Below are 22,727 nucleotides of genomic sequence, written 5' to 3' on the forward strand. Positions count from 1 at the left end.
TCTATAGTATACCCCAGGGGTCGGCAACCTTTCAGAAGTGGTGTGCCGAGTCTTCATTTATTGACTCTAATTTAAGGTTTCGCGTGCCAGTAATACATTTTAACATTTTTAGAAGGTCTTTCTATAAGTGTCTAATATATAACTAAACTATTGTTGTATGTAAAGTAAATAAGGTTTTTAAAATGTTTAAGAAGCATCATTTAAAATTAAATTAAAATGCAGAGCCCCCTGGACCGGTGGCCAGGACCTGGGCAGTGTGAGTGCCACTGAAAATCAGCTCGCATGCCGCCTTTGGCATGCATGCCATAGGTTGCCTACCCCTGGTATACCACCTACCATGATATCACCTTTGTTTTTTAACCCCTTTTATCCTGACCCAGAGACTCTCAACAGGTCTGCTCCCACTTCTATCTTCACTTCAGTGCAAGTATATACCGGTACATCTTTGATATAAATGGAAACACCTGCTCCCTTTTTTTCCCTGCCTGTCCTTCCTGAACAAACTGTCTACCCTTCTATACCAATATTGCCATCATGTGAATGATCCCACTAAGTCTCTGTGATGCCAACCTGTGATGTCGTAATTGTCATTATTCTCTAGTGTTTCTAGTTTTTTCGGTTTATTCCCCAAACTTTTTGCAGTAGTATACAGACATCTAAGATGTTCTTTCTCCTTTGTGCCCCATGTTCCTAAATTCCCCCCAGATTCCGACCCTTCACCCAGGTCTCCCTGTTCTATTCTTACCTGTAAGCTTTTGTCTCCTGCCCCCATCAAACATAGTTTAAAGCCTGCCTCACTAGGTTAGCCAGTCTGTTTCTGAAAATACTCTTTCCCCTTCCTTGATAGGTGGACCCCATCTCTGCTCAGAAATCCTTCTTGGAACAGCATCCCATGGTCGAAGAAGCCAAAGATGAGTACTTCTCACAAAGGTGGCATTGTGTAAAGTGAGCAAGTTGCCGCTTGGCCTTTAATTTACACTGGAATCTATGTACTGTACCATAAACCATGACTGACTCCAGCACATAGAGGTGATAGTATGGGGATTTGTTATCTAAATTCCAGGTGATATGTAACATTCCATTAAATATTTTGTATATTCCTAGCTTTGGCATTATCCTCGTAACTATTGGTTAATACTGAATTATCTCTTTTAGTTTGAATATAGGTTTGGGTGCCTGCACTACTAATTTTTGCTGGTTTGATAAGATATCTCTCTTACTCTCCACTGGCAACATTTTGAGCTATCCCTTTTTGGCTACTAACTGCCCTCTTCCTGTCCCCCTCTGCCAAATCCATCCCACACCATATACTTTTCCATCTTCTCTGGTTCTTTACCCTCTGCTACATAATATGGAGTTCCCAGCCTTAAAACCCACCCTTGATGTTCCAGTCTTTCAAACTGCTGTCCTGTCTTGCTTTTCTTTTTCCCTTCCAAACTCTTTACACTGGCTCCCTACGACTGTTGCATGAACTTCCCCACCTCCACTTCTCACCTTGATTCGCTCCAATTTGACTTGCATCCTACCCACTCCAAGAAACTGCTCTCACCAAAGTCTCATATGGACTTTCTCAGTCTAAAGCTCAAGGCCTAAACTTCATCCTCATCCTCTTTGACCTTTCTGCTGCCTTTGAGACTGTTGCTCACTCCTGTGTCCTTGACATGCAGTCTGCCCTTTGTTTTTGTGACATGGCTTTCCTCCTGCCTCTCTACCCATTCTTTTGGCAGCTCCTTGTCTCCACTAACCTCTGTAACGAAATCCTACAGGACATTTGTTTTCAGTCCCCACCTCTTCTTTCTCTACAATTCATTCATGGGAGACCTTTTCCTCTACTCTGAGGACTCTCAAATATACTTTATGCTTGGGACCCATTCCTATGTTTCAATCTCACATCTGTTCCCCTCAGGCATCTTAATTTAGATGGACCATCATCATCTGAAGATCAGCATGAATATAGAACTCATAATAATCTCTCCCATTAATTCAGTTTCCATTATAGCTCATGGCACCATCTGCCTCCCTGCCACTCAGTCTCATAACCAAAGGTTTATCTTTGACTGCTCCCTTTCTTCCTTTCCTCACATTCAGGCCTAACCATATTATCTTGTTTCTTCCTACACAACCTTGCAAAAATCTGTTCGTTCCATTCAGTCACCACCACTAAATCCTGTATTTATTAGATCCTTCCTCAGTCACTGCAGTCTTTTTCTCTCAGCTCTTTATGGTATTAACCTCACCCCACCATCTCCATTCTATTCAAAATGCTGTTGCCAAAATCAGATCTTTCACCCATTTATTTGACCATGTCATCCCACTTTGAGTCACTCAAGTGGTTCCCCATTGTGCTGCACATCAAATTCAAATGTCTTCTCCTTGTTTTCAAACCCCTATATTGCACTGCCCCTTCCTACATCTCTGATTTGGTCTCCTTTCACAAAGAAACAGAGAAAGCTGTTGGGTGAGAACATCCACTTTGTTTCTAACCACTTCATTGTAAAAAAAATAACTTGGAGTAGTGGAGTAAATAATAGATGTGTTCCTTTAGGAAAAGATATTTTCCAGACTTTACAGCTAAGGGTGAAAGAAAACCTTTTATTCTTTGAATTATCTGACATATCAACTGGACTTGGATCTTTCCCTTCCCACTAAATATCATTTTTTGCTCCACTGAAAATCAGTCAATCATTCATTTTTTTCTGGCTATAGCTACAGTATCTTGATCCTTAAAGATAGTAATTTAAACAGGACCATTTCAATGATTTTATTGTTTCTTTTTTCCCCTAAACCTGTTGCTGTCCTTTTTGCTAAATGAATACAGAAACAAACAAACATCAAATACACTTAAAGCAGATAAGCCTTAAAAGTAAGTAAAAATGTCTTCAGGAGAGACTTATTATCATCATGAGTGTACTAGACCTAGGCCAGTCCACCAAACACAGTAGTTGTTCATCTGTAGGGTATGCAGGTTTATTGGTTTACTGAGACTTTTGCCCAGGCCTGCTGATGACTGTGGGAAATATATGGGGCACCATTATAAGATGGGAGTTTAATGAGGTTGACTTTTGTCACTTGATTATGAATATTGTTTTACAGTTTTGTTCACAGGTTAGAGGGTATGTAATTTAGAAATTTCAGATTAAAAGCAGTAAAAACAAATGTTTGAAAGCTACTGAACTCTCTGGGTGAAATCCTGGCTCTGCTGAAGCCAATGGGAGTTTAGTCATTGACTTCAGTGGGCCCACTGTGAATTTTGCCACAATATCACAATTATACAAATGTAAGATTTGACCTTAGTCGGTGCTATAAGTAGGCACAAAAAGTGTAATAAGGCTTTAGAGTGCAATCTCTTCAGGTCTTACATGAGAGGTGATGAAAATATGACTCCCCTCCTTCCCCCTTTCTCATGTCCCTGCAGAATTTCATAACTAAGATATTTGGGCACAAAGATGTAGCTCGGAGTATGGCAGATTCCTTCTCTTTCTACACACTAAAACCCACCTGAGGCCGAGAAAAAATAATTCTTAAATTAAAGAAAAAAAAAACACATTCAGGGAGGTCTCACAGCCCAATATCATATGCTAGGCCAGGGGTAGGCAACCTATGGCACGTGTGCCAAAGGCGGCACGCGAGCTGATTTTCAGTGGCACTCACACTGCCCAGGTCCTGGCCACCGGTCCGGGGGGCTCTGCATTTTAATTTAATTTTTAATGAAGCTTCTTAAACATTTTAAAAACCTTATTTACTTTACATACAACAATAGTTTAGTTATATATTATAGACTTATAGAAAGAGACCTTCTAAAAACATTAAAATGTATTACTGGCACGCCTTAAATTAGAGTGAATAAATGAAGACTTGGCACACCACTTCTGAAAGGTTGCCGACACCTGTGCTATTATGATCCTATTAGGGCATATGGTAGGACAGATTTTCCTGTTAATCAAGGCCCTATGTATTATTGAAGCCCACTTAGTCCTTCCACTGGATGGAGGAGTGCAGGTGGCACAGTCATTCGGAAGGGCATCTGTACCCACATTTTGTCATGAATAGCCTTCCATGACAGTCCTGAGTAGTCTGATGTAGAAAAAAACAAAAGGAGATGGCTATTGGTTGCTCTATTAAGTGGATCCAGTAATCAAAACCCTTTACAGGTATAGAAGTGCCTTCTATTTGGTTGTATAGTGAGGTGCTCGTATACGTTGGAATGTAGTGCTTTACCTAGGCTGAAATAATACTCTCATAGTCTGTGCTACAGCCCATCACTTGCAGATGAATAGAGGTAATGGATTCCATCTTTCCCCACCCTCCCACAGAGTTCCCCATATACAATTCAATTATTCAGGTGTTGTGTGGTGATAAATGATGAATTTCATTCCCACTGAAGGAGCAGATTCTTATGGAAAGATAAACTGTTTGACAGTCATTACACACCATTCCACTGCTTATAATCACATGTGGACTTGCATTCTAAAAAGTATATTGACAATCTGGTAGCCTGAGGATTGTCCCAATCTCTGGTTTAAAAAAAAATTGGTCACCACGAATCATTATTCTATTTTTATTTATAAAAACAACAGCAAAAAAGGGTGCTCATACATTTGCTGAGAAAATTAGTCCAAATGCAGAGATGTGCAAGCAGACATAATTTTCTTATAAAAGAAAATACATTCTATTCCTTTGGGTTTTGTTCAACCACACTGTACCAACCCAAGCATCTTGTGAGATTTATGCTGCCTATTTTCCTCAGCTAATTTCAACTACTGTTTCAATATCACTTCTGGAGTCCAACAAACTCTCAGCACAATGAAATAACTATCTCATCCAGAACATCATGGATTAAGTACTGTCATAAGGGTTTTGCATTGATAACCAATCCACGTCTGTTTTTTCCCCCCTTAAAGTCTCATTGGAGGTATCCCAGTACACTTTCACCCTTCCACTAGTGGTAAGACTGCTATCGTAAACAGGTTTCTGCCATAGTGTCTAATTCTTAGGGCAGGGCTTCTTGACATGGGAATTAAAACCCCAGCAGGGCACTGATTATTAACACCTTGCTCTCCACTAGTGCTATTACTGAAGTTGCCCCTGATGACGTTGCAGTGATTTAGGAAAGGTGAGAACTGTTTCAGGGGAAAAAAAAAAAAGTCTAGCATAGACAAGGCCTATCTTCTAACCACTGTTGTGTTGAATTATTAGAGGCTCGTATGGAAGCAGTGCCTAACACTGTCCACTATAAAATATTCTTGTAACCTTCTCCCCCCATCCCATATTTTCTCTTGTCTCTCCTTTGTGCCTGGTGTGATTACCCATGTTTCCCTCCCAGATTCCAACCCTCCCTGTTCTAGTCTTATCTGATGGCTTTTGTCTCCTGTCCCCATCAAACCTAGTTGAAAGCCTGCCTCACTAGGGCCTGGTCTACACTACGAGTTTAGGTCGACTTTAGCAGGGTTAAATCGAATTAAGCCTGGACACGTCCACACGACGAAGCCCTTTCTTTTGACTTAAAGGGCCCTTTAAACCGGTTTCTTTACTCCACCTCCGACGAGGGGATTAGCGATAAAATCGGCCTTAGCGGGTCGGAATTGGGGTAGTGTGGACGGAATTCGATGTTATTGGCCTCCAGGAGCTATCCCACAGTGCTTCATTGTGACCGCTCTGGACAGCACTCTCAACTCAGATGCACTGACCAGGTAGACAGGAAAAACCCCGCGAACGTTTGAATTTCATTTCCTGTTTGCTCAGCGTGGAGAGCACAGGTGACCACGCAGAGCTCATCAGCACAGGTAACCGTGATGGAGTCCCAGGATCGCAAAAGAGCTCCATCATGGACCGAACGGGAGGTTCGGGATCTGCTCGCCATATGGGGAGATGAATCAGTGCTAGCTGAACTCCGTAGCAGTAAACGAAATGGCAAAATATTAGAAAAGGTTTCCAAGGCCATGAAGGACAGAGGCCATAACAGGGACGCACAGCAGTGCCGCATGAAAATTAAGGAGCTAAGGCAAGCCTACCACAAAGCCAGAGAAGCAAACGGAAGGTCCGGGGCAGAGCCGCAAACATGCCGCTTCTACGCGGAGCTGCATGCCATTCTAGGGGGTGCAGCCACCACTACCCCAACCGTGTGCTATGAGTCCCTCACTGGAGAAACACACAGGGAAGCGGGTTCGGGGTACGAGGAAGATGAGGATGGAGATAATGTAGATAGCTCACAGGAGCAAGGAAGCGGAGAAACCGGTTTCGCCAACAGCCAGGATATGTTTATCACCCTGGACCTGGAACCAGTAACCCCCGAACTCACCCAAGGCGTGCTCCCAGACCCTGAGGGCACACAGGGGACCTCTGGTGAGTGTACCTTTGTAAATATTACACATGGTTTAAAAGCAAGCGTGTTTAATGATTAATCATTAATTTGCCCTGGCAATCGCGGCCAGTACAGCTACTGGAAAAGTCTGTTAACGTGTATGGGGATGGAGCGGAAATCCTCCAGGGACATCTCCAGAAAGCTCTCCTTCATGTACTCCCAAAGCCTTTGCAAAAGGTTTCTGGGGAGGGCTGCCTTATCCCGTCCACCATGGTAGGACACTTTACCACGCCAGGCCAGTAGCACATAGTCTGGAATCATTGCATAACAAAGCATGGCAGCGTATGGTCCCGGTGTTTGCTGGCATGCAGACAACATCCATTCCTTATCGCTCTTTGTTATTCTCAGGAGAATGATATCATTCACGGTCACCTGGTTGAAATGGGGCAATTTTATTAAGGGGATATTTTATTCAGAGGTGCCCGTTCCTGCTCAGCTGAACAGAAATGTTCCCCGCTGTTAGCCACGTGGTGTAGGGGAGGGGTGAAGTGATCATCCCCGAGAATTGGGTGTGGGGGGGAGGGGGGTCAGTTGGGTTTGTGCTGCATGTTAACCCGGAAACCGCAGCCCCTCCTTTTACATTGCAAACCCATTTTAAATGGCCAACCCAATGGGTGCTTGATATGGGAAATGAGGGCGCTGCTGTTTGAAACCATTCCCACATGTTAAGAAGGTTAAAAAAGTCAAAAGACTGTGGCTTACCGTGGCTGCCTGCAAGCCGAAATCTGTTGCCTGGCACTGCGTGAGTGATCTCTCACACCAAACCAGCAGGCCCTCAATATAAGAGGAAAAATGCGACCTTGTAACGAAAGCACATGTGCTGTGTAATGTGAACAGCAAAATTTAACGTGAAAGAGTGTACCCTTTGTTCTCTAAAATGTGTCTTTTTTAACCACCTCTCCCTTCTCCTTCACCAGCTGCAAATGTTTCTCCTTCACAGAGGCTAGTGAAGATTAGAAGGAGAAAACGGCGGACGCGGGATGATATGTTCACGGAGCTCCAGATGTCCTCCCATGCTGACAGAGCACAGCAGAATGCGTGGAGGCAGTCAATGTCAGACTACAGAAAAGCACAGTATGAATGAGAGGAGAGGTGGCGGGCTGAATCACGGGATGAACAGAGCAAGTGGCGGGCTGAAGAGGATATGTGGCATCAGCTTGCAGACAGAAGGCAAGAGTCGATGCTCCGGCTGCTGGAGCATCAAACTGATATGCTCCAGCATATGGTTGAGCTGCAGGAAAGGCAGCAGGAGCAGAGACCGCCGCTACAGCCCCTGTGTAACCAACAGCCCTCCTCCCCAAGTTCCATAGCCTCCTCACCCAGACGCCCAAGAACACGGTGGGGGGGCCTCTGGCCACCCAGCCACTCCACCCCAGATGATTGCCCGAGCATCAGAAGGCTGACCTTCAATAAGAGTTAAAGTTTTAAACTGCAGTGTGTCCTTTTCCTTCCCTCCTCCCCCCACCCATCCCGGGCTACCTTGGCAATTATCCCCCTAGTTGTGTGATAAATTAATAAAGAATGCATGAATGTGAAGTAACAATGACTTTATTGCCTCTGCAAGCGGTGCTCGAAGGGGGGAGGATAGGGTGGGGTGGTTGGTTTACAGGGAAGTAGAGTGAACCGGGTGGGGGTGGGGGGGGTGGCGGAGGGTTCATCAAGGAGAAACAAACAGAAGTTTCACACCGTGGCCTGGCCAGTCACAAAACTCGTTTTCAAAGCTTCTCTGATGCGCACCGCGCCCTGCTGTGCTCTTCTAACCGCCCTGGTGTCTGGCTGCGTGTAATCAGCGGCCAGCCGATTTGCCTCAACCTCCCACCCCGCCATAAATGTCTCCCCCTTACTCTCACAGATATTGTGGAGCGCACAGCAAGCAGCAATAACAATGGAGATATTGGTTTCGCTGAGGTCTATCCGAGTCAGTAAGCTGCGCCAGCGTGCTTTTAAACGTCCAAATGCACATTCCACCACCATTCGGCACTTGCTCGGCCTGTAGTTGAACAGGTCCTGACTACTGTCCAGGCTGCCTGTGTACGGCTTCATGAGCCATGGCATTAAGGGGTAGGCTGGGTCCCCAAGGATAACGATAGGCATTTCAACATCCCCAACGGTTATTTTCTGGTCCGGGAAGAAAGTCCCTTCCTCCAGCTTTCAAAACAGACCAGAGTGCCTGAAGATGCGAGCATCATGTATCTTTCCCAGCCATCCCACATTGATGTTGGTGAAACGTCCTTTGTGATCCACCAGGGCTTGCAGCAGCATTGAAAAGTACCCCTTGCGGTTTATGTACTCGGTGGCTTAGTGCTCCGGTGACAAGATAGGGATATGGGTTCCGTCTATCGCCCCACCACAGTTTGGGAATCCTATTGCAGCAAAGCCATCCACTATGGCCTGCACGTTTCCCAGAGTCACTACCCTTGATATCACCAGGTCTTTCATTGCCCTGGCAACTTGGATCACAGCAGCCCCCACAGTAGATTTGCCCACTCCAAGTTGATTCCCGACTGACCGTTAGCTGTCTGGCGTTGCAAGGTTCCACAGGGCTATCGCCACTCGCTTCTCAACTGTGAGGGCTGCTCTCATCCTGGTATTCTGGTGCTTCAGGGCAGGGGAAAGCAAGTCACAAAGTTCCATGAAAGTGCCCTTACGCATGCAAAAGTTTCGCAGCCACTGGGAATCGTCCCACACCTGCAACACGATGCGGTCCCACCAATCTGTACTTGTTTCCCGGGCCCAGAATCGGCGTTCCACGGCATGAACCTGCCCCAGTAACACCATGATTTCCACATTGCTGGGGCCTGTGCCTTGTGAGAGGTCTATGTCCATGTCAATTTCCTCATCACTCTCGTCGCCGCGCTGCAATCGCCTCCTCGGCTGGTCCTGGTTTTGCTTTGGCATGTCCTGGCTCTGCATATACTCCAGGACAATGCTCGTGGTGTTCATAGTGCTCATAATTGCCGCGGTGATCTGAGCGGGCTCCATGATCCCAGTGCTAGCTATGGCGTCTGGTCTGAAAAAAGGCGCGAAACTAGTATCTGACGGACGGAGGGAGGGAGGGGCGAGTGATGACATGGCGTACAGGTACAGGGAATTAAAATCAACAAAGTTGGCTGTGCATCAGGGAGAAACACAAACAACTGTCACACAGAATGGCACCCCAAAGATTGAACTCAAAACCCTGGGTTTAGCAGGCCGTTGATTTCACGGAGGGAGGGGGAAGCAAATGAATACAGAACAAATCTATTTTTTACATCTTAAGCTGGCAGGCGACGGTGCAGCATGACTGATAGCCCTCGGCATCTTCTGGGTGCTTGGCAGAAAATACTGGGCGCTTGGCAGAAAATAGCATACTACGATTGATAGCCATCATCATCGTCAAGACTGTTCGCTAGGACTGAGCATGTCTGCCCAGGTGCCCATGATTGACAGCCACTGCAATACGATGACGATGGATACCAATCATAATATACCATCTTCTACCAAAAGGCAAGGGGCTGCTGCTGTGTAGCAATGCAGCCCCACGTCTGCCAGCCCCATGTCTGCCAGCACCCAGATCACCCTCGGCCTCTTCTGGGTGCTTAGCAGAAAATACTGGGCGCTTGGCAGAAAATGGCATACTACGACTGATAGCCATCATCATCATTGTGAAGGCAGCAGAATATGACTGGGGGGATGGGGGACTGGGGGACATACGGAGTTCCAGCCACTGCTGTACGATGACAACGGTTACCAGTCGTAATACACCATCTACTGCCAAAAGGCAAAAGGGGCTGGTGCAATGCAGCCCTACGGCTGCCAGCACCCAGATCGCTGATGAAGGCTACCAGTCATGCTGCACCGTCTACCGCCAAAAGGCAGTTAGCTGCTGCTGCTGTGTAGCAATGCAGTACCACGTCTGCCGGCACCCAGATGACACATGGTGACGGTGAGCTGAGCTGAGCGGGCTCCATGCTTGCTTGTATGTTGTCTGCACAGGTAACCCAGGTAAAAAGGCGCGAATCTATTGTCTGCCGTTGCTCTGACGGAGGAGGAGGGGCCTGACGACATGTACCCAGAACCTCCCGCGACACTGTTTTGCATCATTCAGGCATTGGGATCTCAACCCAGAATTCCAATGGGCGGCGGAGACTGCAGGAACTGTGGGATAGCTACCCATAGTGCAATGCTCTGGAAGTCGACACTAGCCTCGGTACTGTGGACGCGGTCCGCCGACTAGAGCACTTAGAGCATTTTATGTGGGGACACACACAATTGGCTGTATACAACCGATTTCTATAAAACCAGCTTCTATAAATTCGACCTAATTTCGTAGTGTAGACATACCCTAGGTTAGCCAGTCTGTTTCCGAAAATACTCTTCCCCTTCCTTGATGGGTGGAACCCATCTCTGCTCAGCAATCCTTCTTCTTTAATTGTCACTTAACTACTCAGAATTCCTTAGCAGTTGTTCAGTTGTACAGCTGGTAAAACTGAATCCTTTAAAACTTTAAGCTTGGAATTTAATGATTGAATAATTTATTACAATACAGTTATTTTTTGTAATCATATCTGTGGATTAAAGGTCCCAAAGCATCTTTCCCTATGGATTTCCCACTGGCATTTTTTTTAAAATCTCCAACAGGCTGGTATATATTAGAGCCCTCACATTCACGGCCATAGATGGAGCTGTGCTGGTGGGAGATTTTAAGAAAAATACAGCCTAATTTTCTTAAGCTAAAGTAGGTGAAGTGCAAGTTCTCGAATTGCTGATCCCTCATTGGAGCTACTTATGGCTTCAATCCATTGACCTCAATAGAAGTTGGAGCAGACCCTAACTTCGTTATGTTTATCTAAGAAAAGGCCTGGAAACTACCTTAAAAAAATAAAAAAGCAAAAAAGAAATCTGAGCTTCTCCTTTACATTTCTTGATTCCTGAAAACAGGGGGGGCCCAAGTGGTGATTTTTGCCGGCCTTAGAGACAGTCTCTGGAGGAACAGGCCAAGGCATTTCAATAAATATGTTTTTTTTGGGACTAAGTCTGTGATTATAGACCTCAAGTGGATTAACAATAACAATTTTAATCTAGCTACTGTGAGAAATAAGAAGACTAGTATACTGTAGAATCAATGCGGCTTAAAGCAATTGCCAATGATTCACGCATGGTTAAATATGGGATAGAAAAAATGTCCCAATGTTCTTTCTTGGTTACAACTCACCAATTATGGACATGTTGTAAAGTTCATTATTAGAGATCCCCAGCTTTAATAAGTTCATTTTGAGGCCAAGTGCATCTTATTTACAGCTACGCCTATTAAAACCTATAACAATAATTTGATAAAGGAAAACTATGTTTGAAACGAACATAAAATAATTGTTTGTTACCATAGTATCAAATAAACTTCCTACTATCACTGAGTATTTTATTTTCTCTAAAGAATTGAATCCTTTTCAATTACTTGATGGGATGGGAAAGTAGTAAACAAGGTTATAAATCTCTGGAATTCACTTCATGGTAATAGTGCATTAAACAGACAACTGGTATCCTCCACATTAAAGTAGAACTACTATGACCCACTACTTTATAATTATGTGAAGATGATTAACACAACAGGAGAAGGAAATTGACTACTCAGTACAAGTACCACTCTGTGTCTTAGCTAATTGCACATATCCTAGGTTATCTGAGTTAGACAGATCTCCCATTGTGCTTGCAATTGACAGCAATACATTAAAAATGATAATAATTGACAAAGCAAAATTGGTGTTGAAAGACATAAAGACTCTCAGAGGATTATTTGAATTGTGTGAGGTTTTATTTTATTTATTTTAGTTTAAACATCACCATAGCAATCAAAATGGGGAAAAAATAAAACCCATAACATTTAACTGAAGTTTTATATATTAATGTCTCTTGGGCACCAATTGAGCTAACCCTCAGTTTATCAAGTTGTGGGCAAATGCAAAAGTAAAGCAATTTAATCCTGAACTCTCAATATATTTATATCAGTTTCTTCTGAACACCTAACAAAACTTTAAACTTTGTGGTGAGATGATCACTCATGACAAGAAATATAGAATTGATAATAATATATATTTATTCCACTGATACAAAGTTTGTCCCCTACAGTCAGGTCTTTCTGCAACAGTACTAATCCTTTTTTTCACTAATTAAAAAGGCTTAAGTAATGATGCACTCATTTCAATAAACACCCTAGTGCTTAGCATACTGCTCAATGGTGCAAATTTAGGCCCTGATCCTGCAAACACTTGTGCATGGCAAAACCTCACCTGCTGGGCAGCCACTGAAACTGCTTATCTGAGTAAAGTAATGCATGTATGGAAGGTCCTAAACATACAAACACTAAAGCACACCCTTAACAGAGTGCACATGAATAATCCTGTTGACTTCAACGAAACTGTACACATGAGTGAAGTTAAGCACGTGTGTAAGTGTTTTTGGAATCTGAGCCTCAGGGACTGATTGTACAAACACGTGTATAATCATTCTGTAATCATACACGTAATCCAATTGAAGGGCTACCTACACATTTGAAAAGGGGGATGCAGGATCATGACTTATGTCCAGTGGCAGCGTTTGTCCCGTGAGTGCTCCCTGCAAAGCTCATTTCTGGGGCCTTAACTGTGTGGAAGATGGCATTTTGCTCTGCAGTGTGACCTCTCACACTGCTATCCTCCACACAGGTAGGGCATGTTTCAGCTCTTCCACCACAACTATGTTTGTCACCAGGGATAAATATCTGAGTCAGCATGTCAGTGGACACCCTTGCTGCCACAGGACTCCTTGCAGTTGCATAGGTTGCAGGAACCTAATGCTGTCACTTAAATCTCTTATCCACATCAAATTTAAGCACAACTTGTAACAGCTATTAGGTACATTGGTTAATCAAAGTTGATACAGGAAAAATAAATAAAAACACGTATATGAAGGTTTGTTTTGTGGCATTTACAGATTGTCTCCTTCCTCATTGCTTTTATGGGTAATTGCTAATTTGGCAACAAAAATCCCACGAGGTTAGTTATATGTCTTTTGTGGAATGTTGGCAACAAGTGTGGTCGATGTACACAGACAGGACCAATAACACTTTTCTGCCTACAGAGCATTCCAGTCATTACAGTACCAGGGAAGCTAGGAAAATGCCAAAAACATATAACAAATAATTTAGGCCTACTGAATTTATTCACTTTATTTTGTAGATTCTACTCTATCTCTGACTATGTATACTATATTATATGTCCTTGGCTAGTCAAAGCAGTAGGTTAGGACCTTTTTAAAAATAGATTTTCAAAAACAAAATACTATCTTAACACTGCCTACCTCTCCAATATAGTGAGTTTTTATAGTTAGTTTCATGGGTTTTGTCTAAACCTATTTTATGGAAGAGTTCTTAGATTTGTTTTCTCTTCAGTGTTGTTTCATTGTGTGTGGTCAAAAAATTGTTTAGATAACCCTTCAGAACCTGATCCTCCAGTACAAACTCAGACAAAACTCTCACGGATTTTAAATGAAATTTTGTCTTCCTGAGGAATGGAAGATCATGCCTTTATTGGGATATACAAATTTTGCCATTACTAGTATAAGAACATTGAATTATTAGACTGGAAGAAAGTGTAGGAAGACTTAGAGTGGGCAGTGGAAGTAAGATGGACAGTAGGATTGGGAAACAAATATTCTGCATATATACCTTCAAAAGGCCTCTTCTACATGGTAAAAGTGGGGCAGGAAAAAAAACAGGAACCAAACTTGTTTTTCCAAAGTAATTAGTACAATCCTGAATGGATTCTGGAAAAAGCACACACCTTATTTCCTCTGCAGGTTACATTTGTGAGTGATAATACCATACAGAAAGATCAAAATAACCTACAAATATTAATTGGGGGACTCTAAGCCTGCTTATGCTTCTTCGTGATGGATCTTTGCTTTTCCAGGTATTTTAAAGCTGTTTTGTTTAATTCTCTCATTAAAATTTATACTTTAAAACAGATTTTATAGTTTAAAAAATGTAATCTATTGACATGTAACAAAATGCAGCTGTTCTACATTTTGACCATTTGTCACACATTCAAATTGCTTGTGTCACATGCTGGCATATTTGAAGGTTGAGAGGTATAATAGCGGGCTTTAGTGAAATGGTAGCTGTCTTCCCTGAGGGCAGCCTATGACTTAAGTTCCATTAGAAATTATGTGAAACAGTGACCATCTCTCCCCCCCCCACACACACACACACCTCACACACACTAGTGAAACAGTGGCCATCTTAACTAAGGATATGAGCAGCTGGGTAGTTTCAGTCTCATGATAAGTTATAGGACATGGTGGCCATTTTGAGAATGGAAAAAAGTGTTAATAACTTTGCTTAATTACAATCTTGTTTATTTAAATGTACATTCAGAGTTTACTGGCAATGAATTTTACTGTTTGGAAAGTTTGAAGGACAATGCACTTGCCATTTGTTACCAAAGGGCATATGAAACAAAGTAAGTATTTCTTGAAGTTCTAATGTTAAAATTAATTATTAGTCCCAGACTCAGTAATAGATTTGATTAAAAACTCCCCAGAAAACTAAACTCAATTTTTACTCACAAATTATGTGCTGTAATTTTTTTTATGTATTATTCATAAAAAAGAAAACAAACAAAAAATAAAAACAGAAAAATCCCAAAGGGATTGAATCCCTGCTTTAAGTGAAAAACTGAACACAGCCATAATACTAATAGAATGACACTGTTGTGCCTCTCTCCCTCACACACACACGCACGCACACACACACAGACTGTACATGCATCCACATATGCATTTATGTGCAGAGAGGTAATATCGGTTTGTGGGACAAGCTCCTGTTTTAGGAATACACATTTTTAAAAATATAGCATATATATATATATAATTTGTGCTTTTTGAACCCTCTTTCTATCAAACTCAAACATAAACCATAGTATTTCATAGAAATTGTTTTGTAGTATTTTCAACAATCCCTTTATTTTCCCCCCACTTTTTTTTTTAAGCTGGCTAACAATTTGTTTTCCATGAAATTACTCTCCAGACTCTTCAAATGTATTTCTTTCAGAGCTGTTCTCTTGGAGCAGTAATTTAGTTCTGAAAGCAGCATTCATCTGATTTTGTCTCTGCAATCATTGTTCCAGATGAGCGTATTCCCAAGGACAAATTTAAAAGCACTAATGCAGTTTTATCTGTTTGAAGTGGCCTCTGTTATCAACATTCACTGAGCAAGACGGCCCAAGCTCTAGTGTTATTCAGTAAGTACCACCAAGTTTTTATTCAGCTCTCACAAGAGCACTGCACTCTTGACTCTCAGCAACATCATGGAAGATGCTTCTGAGCATGAAAAAATAAAGAAAGAAAGATAGAAAGAAATGGCTCCAGCTTGAGGCCAGAAAACAACAATGTAGTTTATTTCCATGCAACTTTATCTAGATAGTGCTAACAAGAGATCACAGAAGACCTCTTAGAGTTATTCTTAGAGTCCCACAAAACAGCCTTCAAGCTCTTGCAGGGCTTTGTTGGTTTGTCAATGTGCATTAGTGCAAAATGGAGAGGATCAGGAAATAGTGATGGATGTTACCGGTGTCTGGGGAAGAGGTGCTGGATGGAGCCAAAATCCTAAATCAGGTTTGATGTAATCCAGATACATGCTGTGGCTGCTACATAGCTTTAAATGAAAAGGAAATTTGGAACAGTCGCTGATGCATGCTAAGAGGTTACTGGACTCCCCTGTTGTCACCATTAAGATATGGACCTTCAGCTTTAGTGTAGAGAAATTAGTAAAGGAAGTAAGAGGTGTTAGATGACTCTCTTGAGTCACTCCTCCCCCCAAGCACTAGTTAGTCTGATATGTTGGCTGCAGTTTTTTTTATTATCCTCATTTCAGTTTGCCAGTTCCCTATATTTCACTGTTCTGTTTTCCTTATTTATAATCTGTTTCCTTTTGAACTCACTCAATCCTCTTCCTTCAGTGGATGTTTCTGGTTATTTGTTTCATATGTTTTTTCACTCAGGGCTCAATCATGCCTTGGAGGCACAGTCTTGAATTGGGGGTGGAACACTGCTTCAGCAGGAGCTCGAGGAAGCATTTTGCCTCAGGCAGACACAATGCCCCTTGGAGCACCCCATCGGGGTGCAGTGAGTGTGTGTTGAAGTTGGGAGGGAGGAATAGGATCAGGTAGTAGGTTCATTTTAATCCTTAATGCTAGACTGCATCTCTGCTTTTATCCAGCAGCAGCAGGACTGGGGAACACTCCTCTAGTCCTAGTGTTGCCATGGAGGGAAAATGACACAAATTTACAAAGGAATGGGCCTACTGGCTGTTGCACAAGAAGAGGGGGTGCAGGTGGATGAGCTATCTACAAAGGCACCAGGGAGGGAGTGTACTCCAGTCACACAGTGGAGCTATAACAGAAAAGAGAGACCCTGGGTTCTGGTGGGGGTTGAAAGTCCTGGATCTCCTGTTTGGGGGAGTGAGGGGAGTATGGGCTACCCCAAATCTTCTCTGAAGTTCACATCAACTATGGAGGCTTTGAGGATGACATGGAAACACTGCTGTATAGATCCTTCTATCCAAAGATCACAAAATAGTTCACAAGCATGAATTAATGTAGCTTCACAATGCTCTTATTAGGTAAATGTAATACGTAATACACCTCTACCCTGATATAACGCTGTCCTCTGGAGCCAAAAAATCTTACCGTGTTATAGGTGAAACCGCGTTATATCGAACTTGCTTTGATCCGCTGGAGTGCGCAGCCCCACCCCCCCCCAGAGCACTGCTTTACCGCGTTATATCCGAATTCGTGTTATATCGGGTTGCGTTATATTGGGGTAGAGGTGTATGTATTGTAATGTACATAAAATGTAATATGTACCATTTTACACTGAAGTACAGAAGTGAAGTGACTTTCTCGGTGTCAAATAGCATATCCCAATGTCATATGGTCCTGCTTTGAGCAGGGGGTCGGACTAGATGACCTCCTGAGGTCTCTTCCAACCCTAATCATCTAGGATTCTATGAAAAGAATGGCAGACCTGGAACTGGAACCCAGGACTTCTAAATCACAATCCCTCTAGTCTAGCCACCTTGGTGCACTCTCTCATGAAGCTATACATTACTGAGCTTTTTTATATAGCATATAATGGAAAATAATTTAGGAAAATAAAATAATTTTTGGTTACCTACAGTGCTAGCGTGCACGCACACACACACACACACACACCGTTGAAAGTGAATAGTTTAAAACACCAAAAATTTGATTTAAAAAAGAACTAATAGTTACTTTAAATCCAGTCCAGTGTTTTGCTTGTGCATCTCCAGCCAGGTTCAGGGACATTAGTGAATATTGCTAATAGCTAGATACTCTTTTAAAAAAGGAGATAAATAATCTTCAAGTGCAGAAACTGGAGATCAGTTCAATTGTTAAACAATCACAGAACAGCATTCCTGGACTACAGCAGTATCAGGTCTTCCTCTTCAGCAATTAAAGACAATTCAGAATTATGATGTTTAATTATTTGGAAAGAATCTTTGTACTTCCTTTCTCTAATAGAAGAGAAATATGAACATATGTCATTATCTAGTCAAATTATGATTTATTGGGATCACTTTTGTATTTAACTAGTCAAATTCATAATCCACTTATAAAAATAAAGATGTAGCTAGAGCAGGTTTAGGAGTTTGGGGCCAGGAGCAGGATTATCAATCCAAGAGACTCCCATCCCATCTTGTAAATTAGAGGTTATTTTGTCTTTTCTTGTGCAGTTGTCTAACTTTTTTAGCAGAACTGAGTGAAAATTGGTGAATTTTGTATGACAGCATAATCTACACTAGAAAATTTTACCAGCATGGTTGCATCAGTTAGGAGTGTACAAAAATCATCCCCTAACTGATATAGCAATGCTTGCAAATGCCCTAGTGTAGATGCAACTATACTGGCAAAAAAAGTCCTTTTGCTGGCATAGCTTATTCTGTTTGGGAAGTGGCTTAAACTATATCAGCAAAATAATTTTTTTTGCTGGTATAGGCTGCGTCCCCAAAGCTTGGGTTTCTGGGATAAGGTAGGGCTACCTAAGCCATTAGGTAAAACTGATATACATGTAGCCATTTTATTGTTTAAACTCTTTTCTCTCTGATTGCTATGTTTCTATTAATAAAGAAAGAATTTTGTTTTGAAGTAGCTGGTCTGAGTCAAAGCATTTACCTCCTAGTCCAGGGGTTCCCAAACTTGGTTTGCGGCTTGTCCACCGCTTCCCGCAGCTCCCATTGGCTGGGAACGGCGAACCGTGGCCACTGGGAGCTGGGAGTGGCCGTGCCTATGGATGCGCAGGTAAACCAAGCATCTTGCGGCCTGCTGGGGCTTACCCTGAACAAGCCACGAAGTTTGGGAACCCCTGTCCTAGTCACAGCTCCTGAAGACAGGTTTCTTGCAGGGTCCAAGCCCAGTTGGACATGCTGAGGAAACACAGTTGGTAACTGGGGTTCTGCAGCCTGGTGAACTGGTCTAAGAGTGGGTGGTACTGTGGGAGTCCATTCAGAGATGAGTGGGACTGGAAGGCCTGTCATTAGAAAGGGTGCTCTCAGGAAAGATGTAATAGAGATGAAAGGTGCAGCTAATCCTGTAATGGTGACAGAAATACATGAAAATATCAGTACATGAGCTCAAAGCAGCAAACCACTCCATCCCTTTTCTCCCTGCTTATAGCAATAAATGACATTTGCTGGGGACAGACTATAAAATGTAGGACGATGCATAAATTGAATACTCCTTTCCAAGTTGTGTATTTTATTATTTTTTCCATTCTTCCACTTCTTTATCCTCTGCTTTTCCACTCATAGATTTTAAGGCCAGAAGGGACCAATGTGATTATCTAGTCTGACCTGCTGTATAACGCAGGGCACAGACCTTCCCTGAATTAATTCCTGTTTCAACTAGAGCATGTCTTTTAGAAAACGTCCAATCTTGATTTAAAAATTTGCTTCTATCTCCAACTCATTCTGACCATCAGCATTCTTCTATTTTCCCATTTCTCTTTGCTATTTATTTTCTATTCTACCCCATTTCTTCCTTTGAAAAACAGCTTCTCCTTTTAGTTCATTCTCTTTCCTGCTCATTCTTTATTTTGTGCTGTACAGCTGATTGTTCTCTTCCAGTTCAAATTGTCCCCCTTGCTCCACTTCTTCTGTTCTCTCTGTCCCCTTGGATTCCTCTTCAGTCCATTCATCTCTCCATAGTCCTTTCTTGTCCATTCCATCCCACTTCTTCCCATCTATTTTCCCTCTCTTAAGGGCAAAACCCCCTTCTTCTACATCCTCTGACATTCCCTCTGATATGGTATCTCCTTTCCTTAATCTTTGCAATTTTATCCTTCTTACAGTGATATTCAAAATGGGCAGGACTCGGTGCATAATGCAATTATGTGGCCATGCAAATGCCCCCTTAAATTAACTTCTTGCCAAAATGAAGCTAATCTACTTTATAATTCCACAGAAATAGCTATTTCCTGCCATCTTCCAAATCCTCGGGTTCTCTGCCTTCCATTTTGCCTTCTTCCTGTCTTTGTGTTTTTCTGTGTTCTTTCCACAAGGGGATGCTCAATGGGTTTCTTCAACTTCTCTTACAAGCAGGAGGCAGCAAGAGAGAGATGTTAGTGGTTCAAGGCAGGGCAAGGATGCTTGACTTGTCCCATTAAGTCTTCTCAGATGTAGGGAAGTACAAAAAGTGAAAGCAGTTACTTAGGATGTGAAGGGAGGCTTGTGAGAGGAAGAGGAGGCTGCCTTCTAAGCTGATTGAGAGCAGATTTCCACCAGCGGGATTTAGGAGCAAATATGCCATCAGCCTCCTTTTTCTCTGCAGTTCCCAAATGTGCTGTTAGGTGGAACTCAAATTCAGCAGGAGTGGACCCCTTTTCCTGCTAGGCCTAGGAGCTGTGCAAAAGGAGAAGGAGCTGTCATGCAGAAGTAGACACATACTACTGCACAGCCTAAGAGACCTGGATACTGTCTCCTCCTTTTCCCCTAAGAGTGCTTCAGCATCTTTTGTTTCTCAGGCTGCTCCCTGCACACCTAACCAGCCACACAGTCCAAAATGGCTCCTCCCTGGCGATTTCCTAACCCTCGCAGAAGTGATGTTGCTTTTGGTACAAAGCAAATAACATGCATTAGTTCCATATTTGCACTTAGTGGTGCATTTTTAAAATTATTTCAGTAGGTTAGTGGATGATGACATAATCAGGTAACTGCTACTCAATTCATTGTAACTTATACACAAATCCATAGTTTAGTTCTAATATGCTGCTTAGAACCAGGGGTCTTTGATCATTGGTCTAGGGAGTCAGTTTTAATTGAGCTTTTTCTCTAATCTGAAAAGGCTCTCCATAAAGCTAGTTTGTTTTTCACCGTCACTTCCCTTTCAGTTTATTCCTTACACAGGTGTCATGGGTTTTCCAAACTCCTTTCAGTGGCTTGTGCAATCAGATTTCAGGAAATTATTTAATGAGGGAGAAAAGATGTTCAGTTCCTCTATTTAATAATATTTTTAAGAGGAACCTAGAGTCGATTTTACAAAGTTAGACCCAAATTGATGGGCCTGGATTGTTAGGTTTGTAATCTTTGAGAGAGCTTTACGATGTACTATATGTGCTGTACCTCAGCTCTCATAGCTTGATGAGCTGTAGTATCTCACTGGATAGTATATGAAGGAGACTCTGGTACCAGCAATCTGTACTCATAAACTTTGAAGTGTATGGGTATCATTAAGCTGACAGGCTACTTTTTCATGACATAGTGGCATGACCCCCTTACTTATTTCTTTGTAATCTATACTCTGTAACCTGCAGATAAGACAGTTTCACTGCTAAACATGAGGAAATCCCTCTCCTGTCTATCTTTTATCTATACTTAATAGTATATTTTAAAAAGGAGATTGGTGTTCTTCCGCACTTGTCCTGCCTGAAATTTGTGTGTGGCATGCCGCTAGATTCAACCAGGCAAAATGTTGTTCCAACAGGATCTCAATATTTCTGCTCACTGGGTTTCTATTCCCTGTTGCACTGCTGCTTGCTAATTTTCTGGCTCCCTGTGTCTGACATCTATAAACTTACATGACACACAAAACAAGGAAGCTAGACTTTTCCCCTGAACCACCAGGGGGAGGGAGATGCATCTGGGCAGGCCAAAATCTATCCACTCCTCTTTAATAATCCAAATACCCCTCAATTAAATAAGCTGTTTTCTCACAAGCATTATTTATTTAAATTTCTTTATAATTCCCCAGGTATTTTGGGTTGCATAAAGCCTTGGAACTGAATGAAACTCTCCCAGGGCAAAACAAATATTAAACACCCCCCCCCCCCATAACAGTGTGTGTGTGTGTGTTTAGGCACCTATATCACTTATAAGATAATATTCAACTGTGACTTGGTCCATTAATTAATATAGAAAGTATTATTTCCCCTTACTTTATATAGTCCCTCTCTTGGGCCCTGATTCTGTAAGGGATGGGAAGAGCCCTTCGCCTGCATGAAGCCCCACTGAGTTCAGAGAGACCCCACACAGATACAGGGGCTGGTGCACACTGTGACATTTCACTCCATATTCTTTATGAAAATATGCTTTTAATATGGATATGACATAACTAAGATATACTTTATGCAAGATGGCTCATGTGCAATATCACTGGAAAGGTTATGATTTACTGAATGTGATTATCCAATTTGTATGCCTGTATCATTCCTGTATCTGCAGTTAGGAATATTGGCTATGTATCTGTATTTCAAATGTGTTACTTTAAGTGTCAGCCCCAACTAGCCCTTCAGGTACAACAATGGAAAAGCCAGACAGGGCTAATGGCCAATTAGCATAGACAATGGAATGTGAAAAGCTTAGTCTTCTTGTGGACGCTCCAGACAGCCTGCGAGTAATGACTGCCACAGCCCTGCAGAGACATGGGTCCGAGTCACCTGCTACTGGACCCACCCTTTGGAATGCCAGTGGTCTTTCACTGGGAGACAAAGGGTTCCCGCCATACACAAGAGCTATATAAGGCATGGGAGTGACATCATCATGGTTCTCCTCTGTCTCCCCACCAAAGAGACACTGAAAAATACCTGGAAGCAAGAACTGAACCAAGGTAGGGGTAGGGTTGAGTCTAAGCTGGAAGGGTGTCTAGCTTGTAAGCAACAATACCTGAGGTCTCAAGCCAGAGACCTGTGTAGCTGCCTTTCAAGACTTTCTGTAATTTGCCTGCAACAATATCTAGGGTGAGAAATTACTATTTGTAACCAGTTTCTTTAGTGAAACAAGCTTAGTTTGCGTGTTTGGTTTTATTTGCTTAGTAATCTGTTTTGTTCTGTTTGCTAACTC

The sequence above is a fragment of the Terrapene carolina genome, unplaced genomic scaffold (assembly GCF_002925995.2).
Source record: "Terrapene carolina triunguis isolate 2854851 unplaced genomic scaffold, T_m_triunguis-2.0 Scaffold113, whole genome shotgun sequence".
Lineage (NCBI taxonomy): Eukaryota > Metazoa > Chordata > Testudines > Emydidae > Terrapene > Terrapene triunguis.